Here is a 21691-nt window from a genome sequence, read left to right as displayed (position 1 = left end):
GCACTTTAGAAGGAATTTCAGTGCTTCAGAAGTAATAACTCATGACTGCTTTGAGCAAGTGGGTGGTTTTCGATGGGAATAAGGATCTCAAAAGAGCAGAAGATGGTAGATGCCTCCCAAATGAAACTCCTACTGTAGGAGTCAGAAAGAAAGCACAGCCGGTAAGGCACTTGCCTTGTATGTGGTCAATGCAGGTTTGATTCCTAGTATCCCTTATGGTTCCCTGAGCAACGCCAGGAGTGATTCCTGAGTTCAAAGCCAGGAGTATCCCCTGAGCATTTCAGGTGTGGCCCCAAAATAAAACAAACTAAATAAATATTATTAATTAGATAAACTGTTGCAGGGGGCAGAGCAATAAATAGTACAGCAAGTAGGGCATTTACCTTGCCTATAGCTGACCCGGTAACCCCTGAGCATCGACAGGAGTGACCCCAGAAGCAAAAATAAATAAACTATTGCAGGGATGATGGTTCAAAGGGGAGGAATGCATGTTTTGTATGGAGAAGCCCTGAGTTGGATCTCCAGTATCACATAGTCCCCCCATGCTGAGCCACAAGTAGCCTGGAACATTGTCAGATGTGGTCAAAAAGTGACAAAACCAAACACAGAACACACACACCAACACCAAAAAAAAAAACAGGTGTGGTCAGGAAGTAAAAAAACAAAGCACAGAACATGAACACAAAACACAACATAGTAACTGGAGTGATAGTAAAATAGGTAGGGTGTTTCCCTGGCATCCAGCCGACCTGGGTTCAATCCCTGGCACCCCTGTCGGGAGAACCCCCTCAGGAATGACCCGAAGCACAGAGCAGGAATAAGCCCTGAGCACAGCAAGATATGCCCCCACCAAAAAAAAAACAGCAAAAACAACAACACAGGGCTGGGGATATAGTACAAGGTGTAAGGTGCTTGCTTCGCATGCTACTGACCCGGGTTCCACCCCCAGCACCACGGATGATCATTAGAGCAGGACAAAGAGTGATCCCTGAACACAGAGCCAGGAGTAGGCCCTAAATCCTGCCAGGTGTGACCCTAAAACCAAAATATAATTATAATCACTGTATCACTGTCATCCCATTGCTCATCGATTTGTTCAAGCAGGCACTAGTAACATCTCCATTTAAGACTCGTTGTTACTGCTTTTGGCATATTGGATATGCCATGAGGAGCTTGCCAGGCTCTGCCGTGCGGGCAGGATACTCTCAGTAGCTTGTCAGGCTCTCCAAGAGGGACGGAGGAATTGAACCCGGGTTGGCCGCGTGCAAGGCAAATGCCCTACCGCTGTGCTATAGCTCCAGCCCATAATTAAAATAATAATCATCATCATAGTAATAGTAATAATAGCTGCAATGAAGACCAAATGCAAAGACTACTGGATAGCTTAGACATAGGAAGTCAATAAAGGCTCAGTAGAAATACAAAAAGGAAAAGAATGACAATAGCAATGCTGACAGCAACTAAGATCTCAGACAGCAACTGCCCACTATGTGCCCTGGGTAGTACTTTAGTTCCCCTAAGTAAACAGTGGTGGGGAAAGGAACAGCAAACCAGCATCAAGAAGTAGTCATAGGACATATTTGCATAACATCTTAAAGAATTTGCTTTAGAGACAGAACTTTGGGATTCCCACCCCAATTTTCACTCCCTCTGCCCCACTCGGTTTTGATTTATTCTGGGGGTGAGCCTGATTGGAGGGTCTAAGTTTAAAATTCATAGGACATAATACAAACAGTAAAGCACTGCAACTGTCCTTGCACAGAGCCAACTCAGGTTATTTCCTGGCACCTCATGTCCCCCCTCCAGCGCCACTAGAAATGGATTCCTGAATGCAGAGCCCAGGGTGAGCCCTGAGCACAGCCAGATATGACCCCAAAGCATATATATATACATATATATATATATAGAGAGAGAGAGAGATAGACACACATATTTATGTATATATGCATATATTTTAAAAATTCATTTGCTGGGACTGCAGAGATATTTCAGTGGGCACATGCTTTACAGACAGAAAATTTTGGTTTGATCCCTGGCACCGAATGATCTCGGGAGTACAGAGCCAGAAGTTGTTCTGAGCACCCTGGGTATGGTTCCCCCACATCATTAAATAAATAAATAAACAAATAACTAACTAAATAAAAATAACAGTAATAATTCATTTGCTCAGTGTTGCCCCAAGCCAAGAGGATGTCTTTATCCTACAGAGGGAGAGGCAGTCAGGAGCATTTAGACCTTTGGTGAGGCAGGGAATTCAGGGATCATACTTACCGCTGCCTTGGAGTGTCCGGGTGGCCCGGGAGGTGTGCTGGAAACGGCTCCCTGGGGGGTAGTCTGAGCCGGAGTAGCGGCACTAAGAGAAGAGGAGCGCGCACATGGCCTCTCTGTGAGCTGATCTGCGAAAAGAGGAAAAGGCTTGATAAAGGGAACCAAGTGTTCATGTCAGGAAAACACACACACTCTCTCACGGGACCTGAGCAAACGCGACCTGGTCACAATTCTCACTGTTGCCAGCAGGAACAGGCCAATGAGTCTTCACCCCCTGCCCCCAACTCCCCCTTCTTGGCCACCAACTTTTTCTTAGCCTTACTGGCCATTGCTCTCCAGTAGAATGAAAAACAGCGACAGAACCACATTTTCTCTTAACCCATCGCCCTACAACTCTTCCCGCCTGAACCCGTCGCAGTATATGTCCTGTTCTCTAAGACAGAACTATATTGGGTACCAAACAGCTGTTTGTGGCTCTTATTACTTTTGAAATGTTTCAAATTTCTGTCTTTGTTTTTGGGTACATAACTCCAGAGTCTTTTCTTACTCACACGCACTCAGCTATATGGTACATATAAGGAATATCTTGCCTTGGACTCGGGGACAGGGGCAAGGGGAAAGAGAAGCAGGGAATCAGAGAAATCAGACATCAGAGAAAGAAGCAATCCCAACAGGAGACTCCTTTCTAAAAGTTCAGCTCCAAAATCTCTTATGCCTGGAAACCTTCTGAAACTTGATCAGACCAGCATTGGAGTTGGAACTTTTCAGTCAGCTGAGTAGCTGAGAGAAGCTGGCTTCTTGACAAATTCAAATGAGGCTTCCCTTTCCTCTCCATTTATTTTTAAAAAATATAAACTGCAAAAGTCTCAAGCCCAAACATTCCCTAGGCGACAAGCCCAGTATCCAAGTAATTTGCTTGATGCTGCGGGTTTTAACTTTCACCTTCTCTTATTTTATAAATATCTATGGAAAGGGAAAAGACTGTAAAAGTTGCTAGGAGAGTTTGGCAAAGGAACATATAATTTGTATGGCATAATGTTAGAATTACATGATCATCCCTGCCTAGAACTGGAGAGTTGTGTGTTTAAATATAGTTACTTGAATTAGCTGTGCTCTCTGCTATACGCCTTCCAATAGCTCAAATGGATTCTTTTTCTTAAATAGCAAAAGAACAACTTTGGGGAATTATTTTTACATGTATTGCTATTATATACAGCTATTTTGATGAAAACTATAATTAGTTGATGGCTTCCTAGAGGCTCCAGCCTATCTGGCACTGGGTTATATTGTCTACTCCTGTTCTCTAATTGTCTCGGGTGGCTATGTTGAGTGTCCCTAAATAGACGGACATTTTCTCAAGGGTGGAGCCCATGTTCTGCACTCACTTGGTGACACTTGGCAATGCCGGGATGCAGCCTGTTGTCTCTCCAACACTTGGAACACAAGATCTATGTCTGGGCAGAGGGGCTTTGGGATCAGATACAGGATTGAACCCCAGCTTTGCCATTTATGTTCCAGATGGGCAATGGTGGGTCTGAACTTGAATCTATAATATGGACAGAGAGAGAGAAGAAAAGTGCCTGCCATAGAGACAGGCTGGCAGGGAAGTGATGGGAGGGAAACTGGGGACACTGGTGCTAGGAAATATACGTTGGCAGAGGGATGGTGTTGGAACACTGTATGACTGAAACCTAATCATGAAGACCTTTGTAAGGGTCTATATCACAGTGATTCAATAATAAAATATATGTATATAGAAACATATTTTATATAGTAAATATATTTACATATATATGTATATATTATATGGGCCCAATAATAATGGCTAAGGTTTGTATCAGAATTAAAATCAGGGCATAAATAGAACATATTTCTGTTACATATCTGTGTTACATATTCTTCAGGTTTGTTTCCTAGATCGATGAGACCGCCTATGACTCAGCAAAACAGAGACTCTCGAAGAGTTTTATAGGTTTATGATGATTACTATAAGCTGCGCAGAAAATACTGTATCTGAGAGATAGACAGAGGTTAAGGCATTTGCCTTGCGTGTGACTAGCCCAGGGTCAATCCCCAGCACCCCATATGGTCCACCAAGCACCACCAGGAGCCACTCCTAAGCACAGAACTGGAAATGGCCCCTGAGCCTTTCAGGTGTGGTCCCAAGACACCCCCTGCCCCCCGGAAGATGATATATAATAAGACTAGGGATATAATTCAGTGGTATAGCACATTGCCTTCACATGATGAGGTCCTGGGTTCAATCCCTAGCACTGCACCATCAAAACTGGACCAGAGCAATAGTAGAGCGGGGATGTGAAATCAGGAATGAGCCCCCTCCCCCATCATCTCCCTGTGCTTCCCGGTCCCTGGCAGTCACGCCCACAAACTGCCTCTGGCCACCATATAAGTGCTTTAACTGCCATGATCCAGAAACTCACAAATGAATCTCGGAAGAGAGCAACACACTGCAGAGATACCTCCAGACCTAAAAATCACCATCCAGTTAAAAATTTAACTCCAGCTCTAGCACCCTAATTAAAATTTTAGAATTCCTGCAGCACAAAGCCACGAAATCGGCTGCATGACATCTCATACTTTACGCCACTGGCACACCAAGAGTAGCACGCCACTTTTGATGGGGTGTAAGGTAGAAGGCAACCAATCTTGATCAAAATATGCATATAGATTAGCACACAAGACTTAACCTGTAATAACATGTTAGTGATGGGGACTTAATGGCTCAAAGGTGAGATACACCAATTTCACAGACTTTCCTCTAAGGAAATCTTTTTGGATCATTTTTAGTTGATTATGATTATTCACAACAAGCAATGAAAAATGAATTATTTAGCATCTGCCTTTGGGGCAGGCTTGGGTAGTGATAAGAAAATTCAGAATAATGGTGGTGGGAAGTAATGATGGTGGGATTGGTGCTGAAATATTGAATGTAATAAATTATTGTGAACAACTCTATAAAAATATTTTTAAAAATAGTAGAGAGAGAGGTGTTTGCCTTGCATGTTACTGACCTGGGTTCAATCCCTGGCATCCCATATGGTCCCCCAAGGACCATCAGGAGTGATTCCTGAGTACAGAGCCAAGAGTATTCCCTAAGCATCACTGGGTGTGACCCAAAAAAAGCAAAAAAAAAAATGTAACAGAAATATGCTATATTTATGCCCTGATTTTGCTTCTCATACAAGGAGCAAAATTGTGTCCTGTTTACCACCTGCACTCTCCTTGCATAGCTATGATTTATATTACATATTTCCAAGTGAAATATCTCCAAGCCTTAGATATAAGCTGTTTTGGGGAGCTGAAGCGATAGTGCGGCAGGTAGGGCATTTGCCTTGCATGCAGCCAACCTGGGTTTGATCCTATATGGTCCTCCAAGCTCCACCAGGAGTGCAAAGCCAGGAGTACCCCCTGAGCATTACCGGGTGTGACCCAAAAAAGCCAAATAAAAGGTAGCTTCTGCAACTTATAAGAAAATGTGAGTGTGTGTGTGTGTGTGTGTATATATATATATATATATATATATATATATATATATCTTTTCTTCCACTATGAACCTGAGATTGCATTTCTAGTGCCAAATTACTCAGGTGAGGAGGTATTCTTCACACAGACATAAAATAATAAGAAAAAATAGTTCCTAGCTGAGAAACGGAAGCAACGGCTATATTTTGTAAACTCTATGAAAAGGGGAACTGGTCTTTTCCTTTTCTGCACTGTTAGACTTACTTGTCTCTTCTATAGTCTCTGTGCTCTCACCCTGATGATAAAGGCATTGGAAGAACATCTGTGATAGGCATCATCAATTTATAAGCCCTAGCAACTGAAGGCATCAACATCCATGGGGGTTTCCTTTGAAGAGAAGGGGAAAATTTGCACTAATCCAACCACCCTGGCCATAGTTGGCTCCTGAGCTAATCAGAAACACAAGGAAGCAAGCGTGTCGTTCAGAATGCAAAAAGCACAAGCCTACTTACCTTCTGTGGCTTTGTTGACAGCCAAGAGAGTGCTCAGAACCTTGGAGAAATGGACCCCGGAATAGAGGTCATCGGGATCAAATACCTAGGAGAAAGGAAAATTGAAAGTGTAAGATGCTGCCAGGACTCAACTCAATAAACCCAACTATCAACTATCAAATGGCCACTTACTCCTCTCTCCTCTCTCCTCTCTCTCTCTCTTTCTTTCTCTCTCTTTCTCTCTCTCTTTTTCTCTCTCCCCCTCCCTCCCTCCCTCTCTCCCTCTTTCTCTCTCAAAAATGCAAAACCCAGGGCCTTAATCCCTATATGCATTCTGGGAGAAATAAAAACAGCTGAGCTGCCTAATGACATGTGGCAGGCCATCAGTGAGTCAGAGCAAAGCACTCATAGGAAATGAGAGGCACACAGCCCAGCAGGAACGCAAAGACACTCAGACCATTTCCTACCCTGAACGTTTCAATAGTCTCAGCCCAGTGACCGGAAATACACACACATGCGTTAAGAGACAGAGCAATGCCTATCACCTCCAGAATATTCTGGACAGTCCCCAAAGGAGATGGCACCTTCCCACACGTTTTCATGCAGTTTATCATCTGGGCCAAGCAGGGACACTGTCAGTGATGTCCCTCCTGCTGCCATCCACTGGGTCCCCGCTGTCTGGGATCCCAATTCCACACTGGCAAGCTTTTTGTCCAGGTCTGCCTTTTGCTCCCAGCCTCAGTCCCCAGTTTCTGATGCTTTGCTTTGTGCATCTCAACTCATCTTTATGGATTGGAACCTTTATCTGCCAGAGCGGCAGGATTCCTCCAGGCCCAGATGACTGGCTTCCTGATACTACTCAGCTCTCTGCAACAGCACCGTAAGCAAGGAGCCGGAGTGTGGCCCGGAGCAATAGTACAGCATGAAGGGCATTTGCCCTGCATGCAGCTGACCTGACTTCAGTCCCTGGCACCCCCCTATGGTCCCTGGAGCCCGCCAGGAGTGATTCCTGAGCGCAGAGCCAGGACTAAGCCCTGAGCATTGCTGAGTGTGTCCCCCTCCCAAAATACCCCCATGTGTTTCCTTTTGCCATCTTGACCATCATTCTGCAATGCTACAGTCATCAGTGAAGGTACCCATCGCTATTGCTACAAATAATATTGAATTGTTCGTTTTTAAGAGATGTATTCGTGTATTAAAGTAAATTGAGACTGTCTCGCAGATGCCTATTTGAAGCTAGAAGGATTCTCAAATCTACTCATCTGACAGACAATATGTATATCCCTATCCATATTTATAGGGAACCAGATGCCCACCTTCTGGAGAGAGATGCCTCTCTTAAAAACATTTTATTCTAGGATGTCAAGAAATGTGCATCTTTTTCCTCAAAATGAGGTGATCAGAATAAAATATACCTTTCCCTTTGGGCAGGGCTAGTTATGAATCTAAGGTTTCAAAAGTCCTGCCTATTAGCTAGGACCATTTGTTCCAATGTTTTCATTGTTGGGGGATCCACACACTGCAGTACTGTGGGTGCAAATATGTGTTGGGGTGAGGGAAAAATACAGTGCTGGACATCAAACCCAGAGCCTTGGACATGCAAGTCAAATACTCCACTTGAGTCTCACTCCCAGCTCCCATTTATTTCCTTTATAACCCACATGTTTCCTGGTGTCCACATTTTTCACTTTGTGTATACATTCTTGTAAACCCAAATCTCCCTCTGGAAAAGAAATATGCAATATCCTTTTTTTTCACAAATGGGGGAGGTCAATGCAGATAACACATGCAAATGTGAGCCTACACCAGTCTTCCTATTCCGGGATTCACAACTCTACTCTTCACTCACTCAATGAATATTTTGCACTCAAACAAAAGCCCAATCATATCTAAAAATGAGACACTAACATACTTTTAATGAGGGATAATTACTAGAGAGTTAAATGGTACTGCAGTAAAAATATGTTTCTGAATGCTACAATTTAAAAATCACAGTTTTACAGGAATAAACGAAAAGGTGTTTTTTGTTGTTGTTCTTGTTCAGTAAAAGCCAGGGGAATAAGATGCAGCAGAACTTAGAGGTGGGGGCGGGGAGGGGGGCTGAGAGGGAGAGAGGGAGAAAGAGAGGGAGGGGAGGGAAACAGAAGAGAGAGAGAAAGAGAAAGGGAAAGAGAGAAGGTAGAGGGAGAGAGGATGGAGGGAGAGGGAGGTAGGGGGAGGGAGAGGGAGGTAGGGGGAGGGAGAGGGAGAGAGAAGTAGAAAGAGGGAGACAGAGATGGGGAGAGGGAGAAGGAAAGGGGTGAAAGAGGTGGAGAGAAAGAAAGGGGGAGGAAGAGGGAGGGAGGGAGGGAGGGAGGGAGGGAGGGAGGGAGGGAGGGAGGGAGGGAGGGAGGGAGGGAGGGACTGAAACAGGGAGGGAGAGAGGCAGAATGAAGGAGGGAGGCAGAGGGAGAGGGAGAGAGGGAGAGAGAGAGGGAGAAGGAGAGGAAGAGAGGGAGGGAGGATGGAAGGGGAGAGGAAGGGAGGGAAGGAGGGAGGGAGGGAGGGAAACAGAGGAAGGGAGGGAGGAAGGCAGAGTGAGGGAGGGATGGCGGGAAACAGGGAGCGAGTGAGCGAGAGAGAGAGAGAGAGAGAGAGAGAGAGAGAGAGAAAGAGAGAGAGAGAGGCTCTAGCCCCAGGAAGTCAAGAGATACTGATTCCCTCTTAAACCTGATCAATGGGAAATTGATCACAACCTGGATGTCCAAATAGTAACAAGGTCAGAATTCTCTTGTTTTCAACCTGAAATTCCTAATGGGACCATGACCATGAGTGTAAGTGTGTATTTGTGTTGGGTATGTGTGGTAGAGATAGAGATAGGCAGAAGTTATTATCAGAGGGCAAAGCCCGAGAGCACGGCTGTGATAAAAATAAATCTCTCCCTTTCTTTTCACATTTGCTCCTTCTCCAGGTGAATGAATCTCTTATAAGAGGCAACACTGACACTACTCCCTGCACTGGTCCTTGACTGATTTTGAGAATGAATCAATGAGGCCCACAGCAGATCACCCCAAGCTGTGTCACTCTGGTATGTGGCTTATTTCTAAATAATCTTGATTGATTTTTGAGATCGACCGAGGCTTAAAAGACCCAAAAAGAGTCCATGACTTTCCCTTTTACTGCCTAAAGAAATTAAATGACGTGGGATCCTTTTTATCTTCCCATCAACTGCCCCTCTTTCCTTTGAAAGAAGAAGACCCTTGAACCTTTTCCTCAGGTACAGAACGACATATAGGGACAGATGGGTACTGATGAGGTAAGGCCTTGCATATGGCTGTTGTCAGAACCCTGGTTTGAATCCCTTGCAGCAAAGTTGGTCCCCTGAGCATTGTCAGGGGTCACATCCGAACCAAGAGTCAGAAATAGCCCCTGAATATTGCTGGGCCTGGCCCAAAACACGCCCCCACCTACCCACACACACACAAGAAACCAGAATAACATATATACTGTCATTTTTTCCAAAACATCTCTCAATTGTGAGTACAGTTGAATTAGGTTTTCTTTTTAGCAATCATTTTTTCTTTCTCCGTTTTATTTGTTTCAGGGTCACATCCAACAGTGCTTGGGAGTCTCTCCCAACTCCGTTTTTGGGGTTCATATGGTTCTAGGAATCAAACCAAGGTTAACTGCATGAAAAACATACGCTCCAGGGACCAGAAAGATAGTATGGAGATTAAGACATTTGCCTTGCATGTGGCTGACCCAGGTTCTATCCCAGGCACCTTATATGGTCAGTCCCCTGAGCACTGCCATGAGCGATCCCTGAGCATATAGTCAAAAGTAAGCCCTGATTCCAGTTGAGCAGGACCAAGACCTTTCCCCCACCAAAATACATTCTATTCCAGGCCTTGGAACTATCCCCCCATTCCTGTTGCTATTTTTCTTCAATTGAGGCACCAGTGGTTTTCTCAACTGTACAAGTTTCAGGGGTCTAGTTTCACAGCTCTTCAACATAGCTGAGGTGTATGTTATCACGCCACCCCACCCAAGTGTTACACCGGCATGTTTTTCTTCCTCTTTTAAAGTTATCTGATGTTAATCTGATGATTTGCCAGCCTCAGAGAATCAAGAGGTAAAGAGGGGAGGTGGGGGTCAAAGAGGTAATCCAACCAGTAGGGTGTTTGCCTTGCACGTGGCGGACCAGGGCTGGATCCCCAGCACACCACATGGTCCCCAGCGTCAACAAGGAGTGATCCCTAAATTCTAATCTAGTAGAAATCCCTGGGCAGTGCCAGGTGTAACCCTCTCAAAACAAAACAAACATAGAAAAGTGAATGCGCTTCAATGAGAATAGGGTGTGCGGGGGGTCGGGGGGCAGTCAGGGATGGAGTGCATGCTTTGCACATGGAGAACCTGTATCCCATCTCTAGTACTGCCAAAAAAGGGGGTGGGGGACAAAGAACAAAAGGAAGTATAGATTGCATCAGTTTAAGGGGCATCGCCTACACCGTGCACAGTTCCCTTTTCAGAAAACCCAACACATTAGCGCTTCCACCATGAGCACTAGAAACTACACAAGAAGGAGTCGGAAGTGGCCTCCGGGGACAAGTGGAGAAGGCGGTGCGTAAAGGATACGACTGCAGAGCAGTGGGAAGAACAGATAACCAGGAACACCCTTCCTCGCACCACATCCTCCCCAGCCCCCAAATTCCACCCTAGACTTTTCTTCCTGGCACCTGAGCTTGGTTGTGGCAAAAAATGGAAATATTATTTGCAAGGAGTGCAACACTTTCGGCTCCTAGCAAGTCATTTTATGCCTTAGTGAAATGGGAGGTGTGAGAGCAAGTTTTGCATGGAGAAGAAATAAGGGCGCTGGTGCCCCACCTGGGAAAATGCGAGGGAGAAATCAGCCAGAGGATGGAGGTTTGTCCATAAGGCCAGCAGGGAAAGAGTAGTCAGCACAGGACAGCTGCTGTGGACTGCTCTCGACTACTCATTTATTCAAATAAATGCTCTCTCTGCAAATGCTCTTTCTGCAAATGCTCTCTCTGCAAATTACTGGGACTCATTAAACTTAATACAGGCTCTGTCATACAAGCTTGAGGCCATGAGTGTGATGCCCAGCCCTGCCCCATATGTGACTGATCATCATTCAGGCATGTGATCTCAGTGCATTGCAAACAAACGTGTGCAACTAAGCTGTGTGACCACCCCGCTGCATAGCCAGGTCATAACAACAGGAAAAAGAGAAGATAATGGGGGAATTTCTTTTTTTAAAAAAAATAATGCATGGGGGCCACAGTGATAGTACAACAGGTAGGGCATTTGCCTAGCATGTGGCTGACCCGATCCCCAGCATCCCATATGGTTCCCTGGGTACCACCAGGAGTAATTCCTGAGTGCAGAGTCAGGAATAACCCCTGAGCACAGTCAGGTGTGGTCCAAAAACAAACAAAAAATAGGAGCTGGAGCAATTGTACAATGGGGAGAGGGTTTGTTTAGCCTACGATCTCCAACACTCTTTATGGTCCCCTTAGCACTTCCAGAAGTAATTCCTGACCTGAGTGCAGAGCCAGGAGAAACCCCTGATCACCACCAAGTGTGATCTAAAAGGCCAAAATAAAGTATTACCATCATCCATCCTTCTATGTTTGCTGCTCTAAAAGATAATAAAATAAAATAAAACAAAACATAATTAAAAAGTAACACAAGGCCAGATAGAACTCACTATTAAAGCACTTGCCTTGCATGTGCAAGATTTTGGGTTTGATCCCCAGAACCACAAGGCAGAAAAGGGGTAATACAAATTTATGTCTTTATGCCGCATTTGATTTTCCAATACAATACAGTGATGGTGTCCATTTTCTTATATTCTGTGCAAGATACAGTGGCCTGATTAGGATAGGATGAAACAGTCCCAAATGAGCAGAATTTTCTCTATAATGTATTCTGGGCCAGAAACAAGCTGGGTAATTCCAATGAAATCTATGAAGGTTAGATGAACAACAGTTTTCTCTCTTTACCACTACTTTGACACAGTTGAGAAAGACATGCTAGCAGGCTGAGTGACAGTACAGCAGGTACAGTAAGATGCTGGCCTGTCCCATGGCCAACCCAGGTTCAATCCCCGGCACCACATATGGTCTCCCAAGCTCCTCCAGGAGTGGGCCCTGAGCACAGGGCCAGGAGTAAAGCCTGAGCAACACTGAGGATGGCCCCCAAAATCAAAACTAAGACAGCTTTGTTTCTTATACTACTGCTAGGTGATTTCAATGTCTCACTACTCCAGTGGGCTGAAGCAAGACTCAAGTTCAACAGCAAGAACCCACAACGGGGCTGGAGAGATAGGCTGATGGGTTGAGTGTACCCTGAGTGTATAGGAGCCACGGGTTTGAGCCCTGAGACCACATGGTCCCTGAACACCACTTGGAGTGACCAGCCCATGCACAGAGCTAAGAATAGCCTCCAACACTGCTGGATGTGGTCCCCAAACTGGAGGTGCGGTGGAGGAGGGGAGAGAAGTACCAAAAACCATAACAAAATGTTTATTCTGGGTAAGCCATAGGAGGACAGGGATTAAAATTCATTTCAGATTTTTTGAAAGTATTTACTTAAAGCCATTGTGAAGTCCAATCCTACAACAGCAGCCAAAATCAGACAAAGCATTTAATTTCTCAGTGTTTTCCCACATTTTTCCATTTTGGACCACCACAATGACAGCAAAACCTATTTTCCATCCACTAAACACCAGGTGTTAACACAGACCTACTGGGGATCTTCCAGTACACATTTCTCAGAAGTTAATATTTTGGTACCTTTGAAAATACATTCTTGGGGGTAGTTTTCATTTGCAACATGCAAGCTATTTTGACATTTTCCCCAAACTGACAAAAACAAAGAAGCACAGGAAAAACCCCTTCCACCAAACCTAGTTTCAGAAACACTGAGTTAGTCTTTTTTATGGGGAAGACACCCAGCAATGCTCAAGAGTTACTTCTGGCTCTACACTCAGGAATTACTTCTGGTGGTGCTTGGGGGACCATATGGGATGCCAGGGATCAAACCCGGGTTGGCTGTATGCAAGGCAAGTGCCCTACCAGCTGAAATATCCTGCCGTTAGTTAGTCTTACTACTCTTCCAGCTACCATCTACTGATTCCACAGCACTGTGCTGTGCCTCAGACCATCACTGCACTCAATTCTCCCACTGAGCCTGTGACATGGGCCCAACTGCCCCCATTTTGCAGATGAGTAAACTGGGATTCTGACTAGTTAAATCACAGAGAAAGAAAATGTTATAACCTAGAGGCCAGGAGACAGATGCATCCAACCCTCCATTCCCCTGCTCCACATAGTTCCTAAGCATCTCTAGATGCAACCCGGGAGGCCACTAAGTTCCATGGTGTGAGGACCCCAGCATTTCTGGGGTGACCCACATGCCTCCAGCATCACAGGACCCAAGAAACATTGCGTCCATGGGCCCTTGATTTGAGTTATGAGCCCAGTTGCCCCCAAATCACCAACTGGTACCCAAGGTCCTCTGAGCACCACTTGGGAGGTCCCCCCAACACAAAATAAAAGAAAAGAAGGGCTAGAGAGATAGTACAGCAGATAGGATGCTTGCCAACCTGAGTTTAAGACCAGGATCCCATACGGTCCTGGAGCCCCAGAATTATTTCTGAGCCCAGAGCCAGGAATTGTTTTTGAGGTGTGGCCCAAAAGAATGAAAATAGCAGCACCAAGAAAAAAAACAGTGTAACCAAAAAAAAAAAAAAAAAGCCCAAGAAAGCACTGGATAAGGCATTCTAGTCCTGTACACGTACTTTGTTTCCAAGAAACTTTTGTTTTTGCATCACACCTGGTAATGCTCAGGGGTTACTCCTAACTCTGCACTCAGGAATCACTCCTGGCAGTGCTCGGGGGACCATATAGAATGCTGGGAATCAAACCTGGGTTGGCCGCATGCAAGGCAAACACTCTACACACTGTGCTACATCACTCCAGCCCCAAGAAACTTTTTTTAAGTGAAAAAGAAATCCGTGGGTTTGTACTCAAAAAGAACTGCCTCTAAGTCACAAGTGTGGAGACTGTAGTTTGGACCAAGAGCTTAAGATGGCTAATATCCAAGGAGTGGCACAATGCTGATAGGAAAAGATTGTCTCTGCACGTGTCTTGCCTAATTCGGAAGCAGCCATTCTCATTTGAGCCGACACAGCAGGTGGTTTTGACTAGAATCAGGGAAGAGAGGCCCTGAGCTACTAGCACCAATTCTTCTGGTTCCACCTTGCAAGCCACCATCCATTTGCATGGGGGGGTTGGGTGAGTGTAAATCCAACACAGAATTTCAGGAACATTCTTACCCATTCATGCGGTAGCCATATAACTTCACTTGTCACAGTCCCCACTTCATCCCAGTTAGGCAAAGAAGTCATGCCACCTACTAACTAAGAAAGGGTTAATGCCTGTCACACCATGTGACTTTCAGACCCATTCAATCAACTGCCATTTAAATGCTCATTTAGGTTCATTGAGGTGATTCCTTAACATTCAACATACAAATCAGCTGAAAAGCAAATGACTTCCTTGGGATAACAAAGACATAGCTTTCAGGTCATTAAAAAAAAGATTCCAAATATTTTAGGAACATTCTCTCTCTCCCTTGTTCTCATGGAATAAGCTCTTAAATTAACAGACTATCTTGAATCACGGTCTCTATTTCTCGCAGCTGAGCACTCAGCCTCCGTTAACCCCTGAACTTTGAAGGAAATGTCATTACATAGTGCGGCGGAGCAAGCAAATCTGAGCTGCTTAGTCATATTTCACTGGCTGGGCACTGGTCCTCGCTCTATGAAAGCAAATGGGATGCTTTCACAGAGCCCTGACTAAAAGCAGGCACAAAGTCAGCAGCAAATAATGCTCTTAGCTCAGAAATTGAACTAATTAGCTCCTGGTATTCTGTCTACTAGATTCCAGTGGAGAGCATTTGGGCCCTACCTGGTTTTACATACTAACTGGTCCTATTTGGTATGGAGTAAAAGCCGCTCGCTTCTACTCTCTCATTTGCTTCCTTTCTCTCCATCTCAGCAACTTTGGGAGCAAGATAAGACTTGTGCCTGTCGCTGCAGTAGCACTGTGATATTGAAAGGCAGATTTGGACTCTGATCCCAGGTTTGCTCCCGCTGAAGAGTGAGGAGAAACCTCAGGAAAACAGCTCCGCTGTTCTGGGGCTGCTTTCTCCATGTGGAAAGGGAGAGGTGTGTTTGAGCAAAGAAAACATTGACAAGCCTGCTAGCCCATCAACTGAGTGTGGGGTGAGAGGCGGGGATCTCCAAGGCAGCATCTTGGGTTGGCTTACTCCCCCAAGTCCAGAATCTGAACTTCAGTTCTCAAGTCTCTTTTTATTTTTTTGCTTTTTGGGTCACACCCAGCTCAGGAATTACTCTTGTTGGTTCTCAGGAGACCATATGGGATGCTGGGAATTGAACTTGGGTCGGCCACGTGCAAGGCAAATGCCCTACCCGCTGTACTATCGCTCTGGCCCCTCTCAAGACTCTTCAGAATGGCCACACACTGACCAAATTTGCAAAAGGCTAATGCATGAGCCAAAACTTCAGCGAACTGACATTTTTTTTTCTTAACAGTCAACCATAAAAAGGACCAGACGCTTTCCTTTTGTGGCTGAGTGGCTCTCTCCCCTTAGGGAAATCTACATAGCAAGTCAAGTTATAACTAGGTTATTTGTGGAATAGTACGGAGTCCAATACCAGGATCCAGGTTCCCTCAACCTAACTACTACCAGTCTATAAGTGGATATATTTTCCAAATCTCAATTTTAAAATGATCTGCTGAGGCCAGAGAGAGAGAGTGCAGCATAAACGGCATGCAGCCAACCCAGGTTCTATCTCCCCAGCATCCCCAAGGGTCCCCCGAGCAGTGCCAGGAGTGTTTCTGAGTGCAGAGCCGAGAGTCACTCCTGTGTGCTCCCCACCAAACAATAACAACAAAATGATAAAATGACCTGCTGGAACTAGAGCAATAGCAGGTACGACACTTACCTTGCACACAGCCAACTTGGGTTCAATCCCCCAAGCCCCACCAGGAGTGATCCCTGAGTGCAGAACTAGGAACAAGTCCTGAATGACGCTAGGTGTGACCTCTAAGAAACAACAACAGGCAGAATCTCCCGACCCTGCGCCAGGCTGTCTTCACCAGAGCACCTAGGAGAGGGGCGGGTTGAGTTTCTCTCCCTGCCCCAAGCAGAACCCCAGCAGCCAAAAACCTCCAGAACCTAGCCGTAGCCATGCTCAAGGCCACTCTCCACATGCCTAAATGAGCCTCACCCAGGAAGGAACCGACAGAGGAACCCAGGTATGCAGGACCTGTGACTGAGATCGCCAAGCTTGCTCATATCAGGACTGGGCCTCTGCCACCCAGCCCCCCAGTTTTCCAGTAGCTTGGAAGTCATACCCACAACCCACCCACCCACCACCACCCCTGCGCCATGTAATCTCATCAACGGCCAAGATCCAGAGACTATAAAATAAAGCTCCCAGAAGAGAACGATGCAGTATTTCCTGAAGCCTGTGGCCACATTTGCGGCCATGTGACCTCTTATACTCTAGCCCATTGATGCACCTAAAGTAGCACACGTGCGTTTGGTTTTAACATACTTGTTGGTATTCTTGTATATACAGGCTTAAATGGCCCCAGAATGAAATACAACAACCTTCACACACTTCTCTCTTATTGTGGTGGGAAGATGCTCGCTGGTTGGATGGGCGTTTTAATATTATCTGTAATGAACTACTGTCAACTACTTTATGAAAATAAAATGTATAAAAATCATTAAAAAACAAAAAAAATAAAGGAACAACAACAACAAAATGACCTGCTATGAAGTTTGGCACACATGGGACTAGGAATATCATGGTAGACAGCTTCAAGCCCATCTTTGTCTGCCATCACTATGGATTTATAGCTGCTTTCTTTCCATCAACACAGGCTTCCCAATTATTTCTACATCACAGAATCCAAACCTAGAATATCAGCTCCACAGAACTCTTTATTAGGAGGTGGGGAAAGAGGGTGGGGCTTGGAACACATTCAGCAGTGCTCAGGGCTACTCCTGACTCTGTTCAAGATTAAACCTGGGTGATGCTCAGAGAACCATGCGTGATCCTGTGCATGGAACCAAGGTTGGCTGCATGGAAGACAGGTACCTTAACTCCTGGACTATCTCTCTGGCCCAATGGAGCTCTTGATGGGAAGAGAGTTCAGACGGTCAATTCTCACTGCTCACCTCATTTCAAAATGTTCATATCTCCTTTCTCTGCCCCTGGTATCACCAGCATCATGGTATGGCCTCCATTCTTCCTTCCCAGATTTCCTGAGCACAGTGGAATGTAACTTCTTCCCAAAGGGGTCTCACTTCCATTGAGTATTAAGTGTTTAGGAAAGTGGGGAATGAATGAAGAATGAAATGGTCATCTTGCAAGGGGATGGCTTGCACGGGGGCAGTCACAGATTAAATGGAGAAACTAAGACAACAGCTGGCTTTGGATGAGCTCACCAAAAAAACAGGCGTGAAGGAAAGGGAAGAATAAAATCTCTCTTGTCTGTGGTGCTTGCCAAATCAAGGACAGGAAATGGGAGGGCTAGAACCAGCCAATTGTGTGACCTACTCCCCCCCCCCCCACACACAGCCCAAACCCTTCCCCGGGGCTCCCTTCCCTGGAGCCTCTGCCCAAATATTCTGGCTGCCAGTTTTGTGAAGTGGGGGTGGACGGCTGATGTCTCAGCTGCTCGAACATCTGTGCGCCAGACCTCAAGGCTGTTCTCCCCAAGTCCCCCCAGCTCCGCCCCTGCAGAGTAGGGCACTTATGCCCCAAGTGTTCCCAATTGGAATGCAGAACGCATTTTCCCAGAGACACAGCATCCCACCTGCCACTTAGACTCTCTGTGAGTTTGGCAATTCAGCCACATTCGTTAGTAAACAGGCAGCTGCAGGCAGGCCAGAAAACAGAATCACCACAGAGAACCTGGCTTCCCTGGGAAAACGTTTTTCTGCTCCTGGAATGACTTCCACATGAACTTGGGGGAAAAATTCATCCTGTTTTACTTTATTTATTTGTTTGTTTTTTTGGATCACAGCCTGAAGGGCACAGGTCTTACTCCTGGCTCTGCAGTTAGGGATCACTTCTGGTGGGGCCGAGAAGACCAAATGGGATACCAAGGATCGAACCCAGGCAGTGTGTGAGGCAAGCACCCTACCCACTGAACTATCATTCTGGCCTCCAAATCATCCTGTTCTGATTCAGCCTCTTTTACATTTTACCCGTATCCTTTCCTGTAAAGGAGGAGCACATACTGTAGGCACACCGAACACATATTTGTTTTTATGTATTAATTAGGGGGCCCTCCCAACTGATGCTCACTGGGCCTGTGAAGCGCTCCCAGGGATTCTTGGTCAAATTGGTCAGCAATTCAATGCCAGGACCCAAAGTCATGGTGCTGTTGGGTCCTATAGTGCCAAGGATTGCCAATGCAACCCTCTGGTGGTGTTCGAAGACCATCTTCGGTGTCACAAGTGGAAATGGAGGTGGCCACGTGCAAGACAAGTGTCTGATCACCTGTACCATCTCTCTAGCCCTCCAAGCATTATTTATTTTGTGGTGTTGGGGATTAAACCCAGGTCCTCACATGTATGAACCATGTATGTGCTCTATTACTCAACCATACATATCTGTGTATGCAGCACTATTTGTTTTCTTTCTTTTTTCATTTGTGGCTTTTGGGACAAACCGGCAATGCTCAGGGCTTACTTGAGCTCAGGAATTACTCCTGGTGGTGCTCGGGAGATCATATGGGATGTAGGAGATCGAACCCAGGTCAGCCACCTGCAAGGCAAACACCCTCCCCACTGTACTATTGCTTCGGCCCCACAATTTCTTTTCTAATATCCATGATGAATCGAGCCATGTGCCTGAAGTCTGAAAGATAATTGAGCTGAGGGCATGCCTCAGTGATATAGTGCATGCCGAGGCCATGGATTCAATTCTTTGGTTTTTTTGGGGGGTGGCAGTTCATACACCTGGCACTGCTCGAGGGGTTACTCCTGTCTCTTTACTTAGGAATTACTCCTGATGGTGCTCAGGGGAGTCATATGAGATACCAAGGAATGACAGAGGGTCAGTTAATTGCTAGTCAAGTGCCCTAACTACTGTGCGGTCTCTCCAGCTTAGGGTTTAATTCTTGGCAAACCCTGCTTCCTGCACCCCGAAATAAATTATAATAGTCACCACCTCCTATCTGTTTCGTAGTGCCAGCCATTAGGGACTCAAACTGGAGAGATAGCACAGAAAATAAGGTGCTTGCCTTGTATGCAGCCAACCCTAATTGGATTCCTAGCACCGCATATGGTTCCCTGAGTACAAAGCCAATGTTCAAATCCCTCTCTCCCCAAAAAAAGGAATTTCTCCTGTGCAGAGAGGACCCCCTATCTCCCAGGAGCTTCCCCAAGAACAACTGAGCTTCAGGGTTTGAGTTTGAAAATCTAGGAAAAGTAATTGACTCAATACAAACTCCAGGCCTGGTGTTAAATGTGCCAGAGATGATGGAAAGTGCAGAGCAAGCAGGAGCCAGGGCAAGGGAGTTTGAAGCAGCAGCTTCTAGGGAAGTTTCTGGGGCCAGGGGATAGTACAGCAGATAGGGTGCTTGCCTTGCATGCAACCAACCCGGGTTCAATACCCGGCATCCCATATGGTTCCCCCATGCACCACCAGGAGTGATCCCCAAGTGCAGAGCCAGGAGTAAGCCCTGAGCTCCACCAGGTGTGGTCTAAAAATAGTGTGCCTAGAATGTGTGCCAGTTTTAAACACACACACAGAGACATCTGAGCCTAGAAGAGTACTTGTCATATAGTAGGTGCTCGATAAATATTTGATAAATGAATGAAATGTGGCCCCCAAATGCAAAAAATAAATTAACAAAGCTTCTAGGGAAACTTCATCCAGTCCTCTACCGACTGACTCTCATGTTTCTTTACTCAGAGCAGTTACAGTGGAATGGTCTGTAGAGTCACTTAAGCCCTCAGTCAGCTCTCACTGTAATATTATCTCGAACTTTGTACTTTCGATTAGAAGGCAGGATCCTTGAAATCCAAATTTCCCCAAAGACTTGGCGCAGTGCTTCAGATACATGAAACATCCCATAAAGCATCTTTCATTGGTTGGTCGGCAGCAAGTACCATCATGAGAAACCATTAAGTATGCCTAGAGTGGCCGATGTCATAGTACAGCGGATAGGGCACTTGCCTTACCTTGCACATGGCCAACTAAAGTTCAATCCATGGTACCCCATATGGTCCCCTGAGTCTGGCAGGAGTAACTCCTGAACACAGAGTCAGGAGTAATCCCTAAACACCACCAGATGTGGCCCAAAAATAGTGTGTCTAGAATGTGTGCCAGTTTTAAACACACACACAAATACACACACATACACACACACGCAGGACATCTGTATTCTCAGAGCCTAGAAGAAATCTTGTCATATAGTAGATGCTCAATGAATATTTGATGAACAAATGAAAGGTTAAAAGCTCACACCATTAGTTTATTGATCATAATTGAAGAAAAAGCATTGGCCAAATTAAGTCAAGTCAAAAAGAAATATCACTGTGGTAGAAAGAAATCAATTTCCTGGGGCCATAGTCATAGTCCAGAAGGGAAGGTGCTTGCCTTCTTGCACACAGCAAGATCCAGGTTTGATCCTCAGCATCCCAAAAAGTCCCCTGACCACCACCAGGAGTAATTCCTGACTGTAGATCCAGGAATAACCCATGAGCATCGCTGGTCTAGCCCCCCACCCCCCCCAAAAAAAAAAGAAATCAATTTCCAGGCCAGAGCAATAATACAGCAGGTAGGGTGCTTTTCTTGCATGTGGTCAACCCAGGTTCAATTCCTGGCATCTCATATAATCCCCCCAACCCTCAGCACTACCAGGCGTCATTTCTGAGTGCATAGTCAGGAGTAACCCCTAAGCATCACTGGGTGTGGCTCAAAAAGAAAGACTGAAAAATCCATTTCCGTGTGACTTTCTAAGAAATATTTATTATCTAAAATAAGATATACCTGTACTCAACTGCAAAATAAATCCCTGTGAACATAAGGCGCTGAAAATTCCACAGTTGTGAGCTTCAATGAGTTGTATGCAAAGTCTAGGCAAAGTTCATAATTGCTGTTGTGCCAGGGAGTTTCTTGAAGTGTGGGATTCTCTTTCTCTGCAGGAATTGGTGATATTTTTGGAACTGTTGTATTGTGAAATAGCTGATGACAAGTACTACAAGCACCCTTTCCTGTTCTCAAACAGGATTCCAGGCTGAGAGGTAGTGTAGAGGTTAAGGCATTTTGCCTTGCACACAGTTAATCCCCTGTACATAATCCCCTGAGCTTTCCTGGGAGCTCTCTCGGAGCA

At 45.5% G+C, this 21691-nt stretch overlaps 1 protein-coding gene across 2 annotated transcripts in view; it reads right to left on the bottom strand.

Moving 5' to 3' along the window:
• Positions 1-21691, bottom strand: part of LOC101551817 (rho guanine nucleotide exchange factor 6) — a 149374-nt gene that overhangs the window by 115172 nt on the left and 12511 nt on the right. Inside the window, exons 2-3 of one of the 2 annotated variants that reach the window (XM_055122345.1) lie at positions 6264-6348; positions 2272-2396 (exon numbers count right to left, since the gene is read on the bottom strand). The gene's annotated coding sequence lies outside the window, so the exon portion shown is untranslated. Of the gene's footprint in view, positions 1-2271; positions 2397-6263; positions 6349-21691 lie in introns of those variants that run through there. The other variant, XM_055122346.1, reaches the window with a different exon arrangement.

Source organism: Sorex araneus, chromosome X (assembly GCF_027595985.1).
Source record: "Sorex araneus isolate mSorAra2 chromosome X, mSorAra2.pri, whole genome shotgun sequence".
NCBI lineage: Eukaryota > Metazoa > Chordata > Mammalia > Eulipotyphla > Soricidae > Sorex > Sorex araneus.
This window is presented reverse-complemented; position numbering and strand designations above follow the sequence as displayed.